General features: G+C 39.5%; 1 protein-coding gene across 1 annotated transcript in view; it reads right to left on the bottom strand.

Moving 5' to 3' along the window:
• Positions 1-2,301, bottom strand: part of LOC139334321 (myelin basic protein-like) — a 39,627-nt gene extending 37,326 nt beyond the window's left edge. The window contains exon 1 of the mRNA XM_070967134.1: positions 2,047-2,301. The gene's annotated coding sequence lies outside the window, so the exon portion shown is untranslated. The remainder of the gene's footprint in view (positions 1-2,046) is intronic.
• Between the last annotated feature and the right edge of the window lie 9,481 nt (positions 2,302-11,782).

The following is an 11,782-nucleotide window of genomic DNA, read 5'->3' on the forward strand; positions in this document are numbered from 1 at the left end:
CTTTAGGTCATACCATAGACATTTCTGTCAATGCAGCTCAGCTCTGTATCACAAATGATTCATATAATCAAAGTATCTGACAATGTGTGACAGCAACAGCATGATATTCAAGTTACATGGTGCAGCTGATATACAGCATACGAGCTGTTCTGTCCCGTACTTATCAACTAAAAGGAGATGAAAAAGGTGAGGATTAAGGCTGCATGTAATTTGGAGCAAACAGAGTCAGAGGTTACCTTGTTGAGTGCTCTCTGGCTCGAGGACATTCAGAGCTGCAGGCTTTGGTAAATCAGTGCAGTTCAGACATAAGCAGCCACTCATGTGTAAGTGCTTTATTTATAGACAGCACATAGCTGTGACAGTAAGTGAGCATGTCACTGATTTCAGATGCTTTTTTATTTCCAAATGAAACTAACAGACTATGAGTAAAAATGACAGCTCATAACCCGCCATATGGTCGTATGCCGCTGTAATCTGCTGTGCTCCCTAACAGACCAACAGTGCAGTGGTGAACGGCTGTTCTGTCCGTTTGGGTCGACAGAACCTGTATGGTTTCTGTTAAAGGCCTTCACTGTTTTATGTAAAGCTGAGTAACAAGTGGAAATAGCTACAAACCAGTCCTTTCTAAGGATGCAGAGTGATGTAATACATAGCCTCCAGGCTTTAACTAGTATGTTGCAGTATCCTGAAAGCACACTTGACCAAAACACTTATCTGTGCCCACAAAAAAATACAATACATTTAAGCCAAAAGCCAGGAGAAACAACCCACTTTTCTAAAGACTACATCAAACATTTTTGACTAGTGTTAAAAACAGTAACAGCAAAGATGATTATGCCTCTGCAAATGAAGAAATTAATTTGATGCAGTTGTCTGCAAAGTCAAATTCAGGAGCACTTACCATTTCAATCTTACATGGCAACAGTTTTGTGTCTATGTACAGTGTCTACGTGGTCACATTTAAGAGTGATTACTGTATGCCATGACATTAAGCAAAGGAAGTGCTTCTCATACCTGATAAACAGTTGCCCAAAGCACTGCTACAGTGCTAACGCTGACATGTTCCCTTCATGTGTAGATGTAGATAAAAGAGCTTGGTCTGTACCAGCTCTATATGGAAAGTGTCCTGAGACAACTTCTGTTGTGATTTGGCGCTATACAAATAAAATTGAATTGAAAAAATTGAATTGAATTGAATTGAATTGAATGTGTGCAGCCCTGTAGTACAGACGCAAAACTCAGTTGAAAATCTTCTAATTTTAAGTTGACAGGCTTTGGTGCATATTTCTATGCCTGTGCAACATGAGTTATACTTTAAGTAAAATTGTTCTGACCTTCTAATAATTTCGGCACATATATAATCCAACGATCAACACGCCGATTGGATAAAGTTTAAGGTTAATAGCTGCTTTCCCTGTTGGTCACACGGTCCACTGCTACTCAAATACGTCGAGGTTTCCACTAGCAAACAATGTGGAGCAATTACAAAACTCTGAATATCATACGGTTTAAGTCCTGCTTGGCGTACCGTATGTATGCCGAATTGAAGACAAGCATCTAATGATTGACACCAGGCCTTCAGCCTTTTTCCACACTGTGTGTTATATTACCACTGAGCAAAGAAGCATTAAATTGCTGGGTGTGAACCGTGATAGGATCCACACGACAGAAAGCAGCAGGGAGGGTGGTGGTTGTAGTGGTGGTGGGGGGCGACACCGTCAAAGCACATGACAAAAGCAGTGACACTGTCTGGTGGCACTGATGCTTATTAAACAACACTTACTACGTACGTTTAGGTAGAGTTAGGTCGACTCTCACCAGCACGAAAATGACATTCCGATCATATTTCCCCTGCAGGTTTCGAATCGGCTGTTCCGCACTGTAAACAAGTCGACGTGGATAACATGTTTACTACCGTTACACCACGTATCTCTGCGGTCGACAGGAAGAAAAGCAATAAGGCGATAGAAACATGTGTGGAACTGTCTTTACACTGGCTTTCTAGCCATGTTTTTGAACACTGAACCAGTTCGACTGTGCACATACCCTTCTCCGATTAGTCTGTGTCAAAGGCATCCACAGCTGAGTCTTGTACTGGATGTAACCAACTGTCAGTCTTCTTTCAGCAGTGGTCGACGGTGGTCGTCATCAACATCAACAATGACACCTTTTTCCCCTTTATGGTTCGCCGTCGCTGTAACCACCAAAGTGTCTCCGTAAAAAGGAAAAGAAAAAGAAAAAAAAAATAACGTGTCTCGGTGCTTCCTGATTTAGGTACAGTGGTGATGATGTTGTTTGTAAGGGGTGGGGCGGAATGCAGCTTTTGGTCCGCCAAGAAATGTGTGCTAAAAAGCGCGTTGGAGCACGTCTGAGCATGATTAGCTGCTCGCGCTTATGGAGGCTTAAAAAAAGGCGCGAAGGAAGAGTCGAGATTTTGAAATAAGACTCAAACGCTTGCAGGGTTTTGCTCACTCATACTGCTAATGCTTTATGGTGGGAGTTTCAGTGCCTTGCTCAAGGGCACTGTTGTTGAGGGAGAGATGGGTGGCATTCACTGCAAACATTTACTGTTAATCACTTGCATATTTCCATTTTACACCACATTATAGCCATACTTCATCCACATACCAATACATATTACCACTGTCTGTACTGTGTAGCCTATAATGATATGAACATCCCTGCATCATATAAATAAAAACACAAACTGGCATGTCCATTCAGCGCTTACTTCATTTATGCATTATTTGAAGGATATGTCCACATATTACGCTTCAGTTGTCATTTAGAGAGAGGCTACTGGCAGGTGAGAAAATTAGTAGGAGATGGTGGTTATGAAAAAGGATGGAGAGATAGTGTAAATACAGTCATTGGCAGAGCGTGTGTCTGCGCCTCCTGGGTGCGCTTATGCTTGGCAGATTTGTCGTGCTGGCTCACATTAATTTTCCCTCGTGTGACACACTGAAATCTGTTCGGCATGTTTTACAAAAAGCACGACTTTGACCGACATTGGTCTTCATTAAATATGGGCAAGCCTCCTCCCATCTGGTGACATACTTTTAGCCTTTTTGGCAGGTGCTTCATCCCTCTCACGTCCATCCTTGGTCATCCTTCTTCTTTGTTTTAATGGAGGGTACCATTTGAGTGTATGTTTGACAGGCAAGGCGGCAAGGCAAATTTATTTGTATAGCACAATTCATACACTAGGCAATTCAAAGTGCTTTACAGAAGCATAAAGATACATTAAAATCACACATTTCAAAGAAAGAAAGAGGCAATTCAAAGTGCTTTACAGAAGCATAAAGATACATTAAAATCACACATTTCAAAGAAAGAAAGAAAGAAAGAAAGAAAGAAAGAAAGAAAGTAGAAGAGAATGGAAAAATAAAAATAAAATACAATTAAAGGAAAATTAAAAACAGAAGCCAGTAAAAGACAATAATTTAGCATTTAGAATGATTAAAACCATTGAGCAAATACATTTACTTTAAGTAAAAGGTATGCTACTACTGTACATCTAACCTTTCAGATGTTCATATTTCTAACCATGTGACTTAAGGTGTATACACTGTATTCACATCCAGCTGTTTATCCTGTATAATGTCTTCAGGTAGCATTATTCATGAAAAGTCTGAAACTCTGTGTCCTCTGAGTGGGCATGCCACAACACACACACAGAACACAAGGAGATATCTAGACATCCCATATGTAGGTGAAGTGTCTGAAAAGTTCAGACGGTTTTCTTCAGGCGCAAAATCCCTGTGTGTTTTAAATCTATGAACACTCTAAGGCAGCACGTGGTCCATCCAAAGGACCGGATTCCCAAAGGAAGCTGTATATGCAGTCAAGTGCAGCAAGGAGTCTAAGGAGAAACTAAACAACCACTCAATCAATGCATGTCTAAACACAGGTGAATAAACAACTCAGGACAGCACATTTTTCACACATTTGCAACAAAAGATCCAGCGTTTCAATGATCATGAGGTAAATATCCTACATGGAGAAGACAGGTGGTGTGAAAGAGGAGTTAGGGAGGCCATCTATGTCAAAGCAGAGCAACACTGACCAAACAAATGAGGGGGTTTGAAGCACCTCCTGTCCTCTGCTTACAATCCTGTGCTAAAGACTACACCCATGCGCTTTATAGACAAACCAGCTTGCTCCACCTCACAAGAGGGAGGAGAAGCACTACCATAAACTGCTGGGAACGCCACCTCCCCTCGCAAGTGCACCTCAGACACATTTCAGTAGTCATGTGACATCAGAGTTACTGCACTTCCTGTCCCTTTACAGCAGATTATGGTGTTTGGATTGAACAGCAAAAACATCTTGGTGGTTGTTCTTTTAATTTATCCGGTGAGTTTAGTAAACCTTTTTCAACAGATTACAACGTAGCTGTCTCCAGAAATGAATCAACATTACACATACTTAACCTGCATTGTATATGTACATTTATACCTGCAACTGCCTCCTGTATCTGCTGCACATGTTCTGCATATCCTAATGTGATAATTTCACTATGTTGTTACTGTATCTTAGAATATTCACATATACCCCTCACTGCTTTTTATATATTTCTATACATATATAATAGTACTACAGTGAAATCATTAAAAAAAAAGAAAAAAAAAACTTTCCAAAACATGTCCCAGAGGCAAAAGTTAACATTTTTTATTTAAGTAGATGAAATTAAATATTCATTGGCTACTGATGATATCATCAAAGACTGCACAAGTGTGTTCTGAGTAGGAACTCACTTTGTACATGCAGAAGTACAATCTAGATTCAAAGTTTAGAGCGGTTCTCGAAGAAAAGAATGGCTTCTTGTTATTGTCGCAGTATCTTTTGTACACTTCACATCTTCAATTATGAAGAAGATGATGCCTTATGATTTGCTCATTTTTCTTTTCAATGTCCCAGAGTGATATTAACATGAATGATTTTCTCCCCTTCTTCCCCAACTGAATTCCACAAGCAGCTATCTTGCAGCGTCTGCGAGCCATGGAATCAAACTTACTGCTGTTTGCTGATGAAAGAATACTCTCGTCTCAGAGCACCAAAGTAAAACTTCCATGACTTTCAAAGTTGAGACTAAGCAAGAGCAGACCTCAGAGATGAAACTCCAGGTCACCTAAAATTCCCTTCAAAAGAATTCTTTTTAAATACTAACTTCATAGAGATTTGCATAGTGTAGTCCAAAACTCAAATCCCTCAGACCAACAAGCTGCTAACATGACGGGAGAAAGTCTGTTCATGTATTTCTTTAAACTAAATCTCAGCAAAACTATGGTCCTTCTTATTGGCCATACAACTAATGGGAGCCAGTAGTTTTAGATTTTATATTTCATTTTACTTTGCTGTTATGTTTCCAGCTTTGATCAGTCTGTCTCATCCTCTCAGATGGGTTATGTTAGGATGTTGCCAGAACTCCAAAGGCATTTCAGCATTGTCCTGCTATATTCTCCTCAAATTTAAATTTTGGCTTTCATTTTCAGTTGGATTCCAATTTTTATTAAAGCACAACAATGGGCTGTTTCATCTTTTCTCTCTTTTAACTATAGAACAAAAGAGAGGCAAAAGCCATGTTCTATTGGGGTGCTATTTTACATGCAAGCAAATACTCAAAAGCTGTGATATGGAGACACTGCCTCAGTGCAGAGTGCTGAATTTCTCCAGTGAGATTTTTTGGAGTTATAGTTTGTCACATGACAGTTTATCGAGCCATAGCAATCCTGCTTAAAGATGATCAGATTTGATGCTGTAATAAGATGATGCAGCGATGACCAGAGAAATCAAATCGCCTCTGATAATGTATCCGGGATGACCGGGTCCAATCCATTCTGACTGAGAGCTCCAGATAGCGTTTCTGACTGCAGGGATGGGTGGCGGGTGGTGAGGGGTTTCAGTGGGGGGTAGGGGGGGACGTGGTGCTGCCAGAATCAAGGGAGATCAGCCCAAGGCAGAGAAAATGACTCAACATCATCAGTCATATAATAATAACCCATTAGCTTAGAGCCTGGACCGATTTGGACAGAGATACAGTAACTTGTTGTCATGGAAATAGCCAGGCCTCAATTGGGGTAATGGGTCTAAAACAGCATGGATTATCCATCACAGTAACTCAGGGGAAGAGGGAGTTGTTTGTCTATGTATCTGTGTTCAGAGAAAAGTGTTGTTATTGCTTTGCAAGATGTATGCGCTCATATTTCCTTGACTCAAAACTACAAATCATGCTATCCTCAGTTATTGATTGAAAAGCAAAACTCCACAGGGATCACAGGATGTTGCAGACAAGGACAGATGGTGAATTATGGGACTGAAGCGGACACATCCTCATGATTTCATGTTTTTATGTGTCACTAGATGTTTTGCTTGATTACTCGCTGGAAATAAATCCAGGTGTCTTGCAGTCCTCTGTATTTGTTTGGAATGTCATTAGCCTGATTGAAAGTGCTCATGCATGTAGCAGCAAGAAGGGTTTCCTCTCATCCTTAACTAAAGGTTTCATTTTAATGTAGTCTGAAGATCTCCCAGCTATATGTACAGTGTGCCAACTCAATGCTGTTTTCTGGTTTGCTTATATGAACAGAAGCACAAATGGACCGGTAGATGTCTGCAGGAAAAGGCCTTACTGGATGATGTTAATCAGCATTCTACAAAGCTCACTTGTTGTAGCTCTACTGAGCAAAGAAAGACAACATTTCAAACATTTTATTTATAATTAGCACTGAAAGGAGTAAACAAACTGTCACTGTTCAGACGTCTTGAATTAACTTAACCTTGTCACCTTCATAAATGGATTCCAAAATATTGTTTAGCAATTACTGGGAGATAATGGTTTTTGAAACTAAAAGACTAAAAGCTATGAAATTAATCTCATATGCACAGAAGCGTTGACCTCTCCCCTAATTAATACAGTTTCCTCAGGCTGATTGTTAACTGTGTATTAAAGTAATGTGGTGTTGGATCTACAGATGCTAACATCATAGCAAGGTCACAATAAACTGGGTAAGACAACACATGGCCAATGATGCATTGAAAGAAAATTTAAAAATATTTTATGGCAGGCAGCCCTTCCACTAGCTTAGATATACCCATCTGCCTATTATAAAGGAGCATGTGTATGGCCAGAACCAGTTTCCCACAAGCATCTTTCCAAAAACTGAACCCAAGGTCTTCCAATCGTTTCGACTAGACAGTCTGAACCTCTTCTGATGCCAAAGGGTCACAATGACCCTTTTGAGTTAGTCAACAGAGGACTTAAATGCACAGTATGTACTTTCTGCCACTAGAGGGCTCTCAATCAAAACAATTAAAACAAAGATGTGGGCTGTATCCGCAACCACATCCTACAGAGCAACGCAGTATGCAGGATGAACGGAAATTAAAAATATCTTTCAGTTGTGGGCCTGGCTGTCCTCTGCCAGTGGTCTGTGTGACTGTGGGGTAAGTGGAGTCAGTGAATGTGACTCACTGGCTATAGCTACTCCCGCAGGCGCACATGGCACTACTCAACTCAAAAATGCTGGAGCCAGATCAGTACATGCATCTAGTATATTTCAAATACAACGGTTTCAAATACAGTTTCTTCATTGTTAAACCTCCACCATTGACGATGACATGACAGAAATGTTCACAACATATTCACGTTTGCAGATTTCCTTCCTCACTCTTTGAAGTATCGTGTTTCCAGTGTTTCCACTGAAAGGCAACCAAATGAAACGTTCTGTTACCTTGAATAAATCTGCAGATTTGATCTGGTTTGATCATTGTTGGAAACATTTGGAATAATACAGCCTAAATACAGAACTCACCAAAATATAGGTCTAGTCATTTTTACACATTTTAATGTGGAAATGTGACATATTGCATATAGCCTCTCCCACTCCATGTAAACCATGGCAGCATTAGAAGCTAAAATACAACATCCAAAAACTGTCCATCCTTTGTAAATGGGGCTGTGACATTATAAAACTTATATATACAAACACAGAGAAATAATGTGCACAGTCTTAATGCTGTACTAAACTAATCAAAATTACATGGTCATTCAGTACCAACATTAAACATTATGCTAATTTTATCAGCATTTTGTTATCTGAGGTATATTGTGTGCTTTTTTGAAATGTAAAATCCTGCGAGTTTACACAATCGCTCCGTGATATTTTTATGTTGACCATACATGTTATCTTTTTTACACTTCAATCTAATTTGGTCATCTTGTAGTAGCGAGCTAACGTTGGTTAGCAGTTCAGTTAGCTATGCACAGTTAGAGCTGACAGTCACTGGGTGTATATATTTTGTAAGAACTAATCTAGGTAAGAGCTAGTCTGTGAGGTGCAACCAATTTAGTGATGCCTAAATCTCCACTTAGCAAACACTTACATTAAAACCAGGCTAACTTTGAAATCATCAACACCTGCCAATGCATAGCATACCTGAGAAATGCATTGTGGTTATGTTAGTGTATTTGTGAAAAATAATAAAATGCAAAACAAGCTTACCAAACCATTAAAATATAATTGAGGAGCTGCTCAGATGTTTCTGTATGAAACAAACTTGATAAAACACCCACAGGCAGTGGCGACACTGGCCAAGTGTGAAGTGGTGACAGAAGCGTAAAATTGGCAAAGTAATTAAGGCAGCGATGTCAGTATTCATCCAAGAGATTTTAGTACCTCAGTACATCTCTCATTTTACTAACACTGACACAAATTCATTCTGAATGATCAGAGTTGCTGAAAATGTGGTTTAAACAAAGCACTTCAAGCCAAAGGGCACCTCAGGGCATTTATGAGCAGTTGCACCTGATCTCTACACATTTGACTAATGACCTCCAAGAAACGTGATGGATATTAAGCGTTGCCTGGTTTCACCTTTTTAGGTTTAATCACGAAGAGATGGGAAAAGCTGAGATAACATCTCACACACAAAGGAAAGCCATGACCACTGCCAGGCATAGTAATAAATACAAATTGTTCACACAAAGACTCTCATCTCGCACAGGGTTTCACTGATAAGGTTTAGAGCTGCGGCTGTATGGTTTGGCTATATAGGATGTTTGGAGCTGATACTAAGAATAGCCTCAAAAGTTCAGCCAAATATATAAGGATTTTGCTTTTCTGGAAAAAAGTAAATGTTTTTGTGTGTTTCTTTACATGGTAGAAAACATTCAAACTGTTGAGCCAAGGTTTGCCTGAAGTTGTGATGTGACCACTTTCTCTGCAGCATGCCTGATTCAGTTCAGGGATACTTGTGAAACAGAGATAGCATTTCTGATTTGTAAAATAGCAGCCTCTGCTGAAAGAACCCCATGCAAACTGCTGCAGGAAAACAAACAGAAAACTACATTTACAGCTTGTGTCTGTAAGTCTGGAACTGACAGTACGGGCATATTCCCAATGTGATTATGCATCCCCAAATGTTGGAGCTGTATATGCGATTGCTGTTTGAATCCACAGAGATTAACATGTGCTACCTTGCCATATCAAATTGTCTGGTACAGTGTTCTCATTATTCCCACTGACACTACCCATCAAACACACAGAGAGGAAATTAGTGCCAGAGACAGTGACAGCAACGATCACTGAGCAGGGCTGAAACATTCAAATAGACATCAAGCTGTCAACAATAGATTCCCACAACTGGATTTAAAGAAATCTTAAATGTATCTGTTTCTGTCTGTATCTGTATATAAAATAGCCCCACCTAGTGGGAGAGATCCATAAAATATCCTTAAAAATGTAAATAAATACATTATTTATTTATAGAATAAAATAAAATAACAGCCTACTGTAAAGGCTGCTAGTGGGTGTTAGTATTGGATCTCTGATCTCTGATCTGAAGCTCCTTTTCTTGGGTTTTGGACACATTAGAAAATACAATGTTAGAGATACAATACCATTTTAAAGGGAGGGGTCCTACTCAACCTGTGGAAACAGCTGTATAATGTCTTCTGTGGTTCTGGATGGAGTCTGAGTCTGAGAAAATGACTCCCTTTGGCTTGAAGGTGACATATTTCTAATAAAAAGCCTGCGTTACACATTTGATCATGAAGTTTAAAAGACATTGATATCTATCAGGCAAGGATGGTCTAACAAAAGATTAGCTTGAGACGCATTATGGGAAATGTAGGATTCAACATTTTTGGAGCTTGACACATATCAGGGCCAAGATTTTGAAAATTTGTTGCTTGTAAGCCTCCTACTTTGTTAAATTCCAATAGTTAATCACTGGAAGAAAGGAATAGTTGGAAGTTTTGGAAAAATATGCTTATTTACTTTCTGGCACACTGTAAAACAGCCAATAGTCACACTTTTTGCAGGAATTAAGCAAGTGATCCATACAAAATGAGGTATATATAGAAATATTTTAATTAGTGATCTTCAGAGGTGCTAGTTGGATAATGTTTCACTCTGTCTCCTTGTCTTCATGCTAAGTTAACTGGCTGCTGGCTAAAACTTCATATTTAGTGCACAGATATGAGAATAATATCAACCTTCTCAAATAACCCTTGGCAAGATAGCAAATGAGAATAAAATGTGGGACTGTTCCAGGATGAAAGACGAGTGAAATTGCATTTTTGAACCAATTGCATGTCAGAGAGAATTGGAAAGACATATTCTGAGAGGACAAGTAGAAATACTTGTATACTACAACAAAGAGGATGTACAAAATGTCACTAGTATACATAAAATATTCTATTATATTACAATAGAATAACCCTTTATCTATATGTTTTGTATTGGTTTTTGTGTGTCTGACCTTTAAATAACAATAATATTGACCATTTAGAATGTCAATATCAATGTAATCATGTCCAAATGCTTGCTGGCTGGCTTCTTGTCAGCACTGTTTGTTTGCTGGGAGGCACGGTGAGCAGGGAGCTGTGCTTGTGGACTCTGAAAGTGACAGGAGCAGAAACCGCTGAATTATTCCGTCCTGACCCATTCTTCTGCATCGCCACTGCTACCGACAGAGTTAGAAGAACCTGCACCCATTACAACTCTTCTAACACAGCTGAGTCTAATGGAACACAAACCAATACAAAGGATGTTAGTAGAGGAGGAAGGCAAACAATGGACAGTAACAAGAAGTGGGCCTTCTGAAATGGAGGCAATCACTGTCCACGAAGAAATGCAATACAACCGGCACGCCTCACTGCTGCAAGAACAATCTGTCAGCGCTGTGACGTATGTTATAAGAAGGCAGTAAACCAAAATGACTTATACAACACAGCATATCTATTTCACAAAAGCTTTTGTGTTTGTTAGTCTATGTCCTTTGTGTCTCATCAGAATCAGAATCAGAGATCGGTTTATTGCCAGCTAGGATTTCACATATAAGGAATTGGTATTTTGGTGAATAATGTTCACAAACATAGTAGAAAAGAAAAAAACAAGTTCTGCAAAAGTCAAGAATAAAACAGAATAGAGAAGAAGGGAAAACTGAAATGGAAAAGTTATGTGGTCTGTCCTGGAAAAGGCAGCCTACTCCACAGAATGAAATGTTGCCACTGAGCCTTTCTGCAAACACAGACACGCTAAGTTTGTGCATTTCACATGGATCATGTCAGCATTTCTACATTAGGTATCACAATCACGTAGTTCAGAGCTGATTTTCTAAGGAGGATGAGAAAGGGATGGTGGTGGTGTGACAGCCAGGTGAGATGACTGCCAAGTAGCAGAGCACTGTTCGAGCCGTGCTGCTTGTGACCAAACTAGATATTTTTAACGCTATGTTGCGACATTTTCCAGCTGTGAAAATATGATCTTCTCTTAAG

This window comes from Chaetodon trifascialis, chromosome 7 (genome assembly GCF_039877785.1).
Source record: "Chaetodon trifascialis isolate fChaTrf1 chromosome 7, fChaTrf1.hap1, whole genome shotgun sequence".
In the NCBI taxonomy this organism is placed as follows: Eukaryota; Metazoa; Chordata; class Actinopteri; order Chaetodontiformes; family Chaetodontidae; genus Chaetodon; species Chaetodon trifascialis.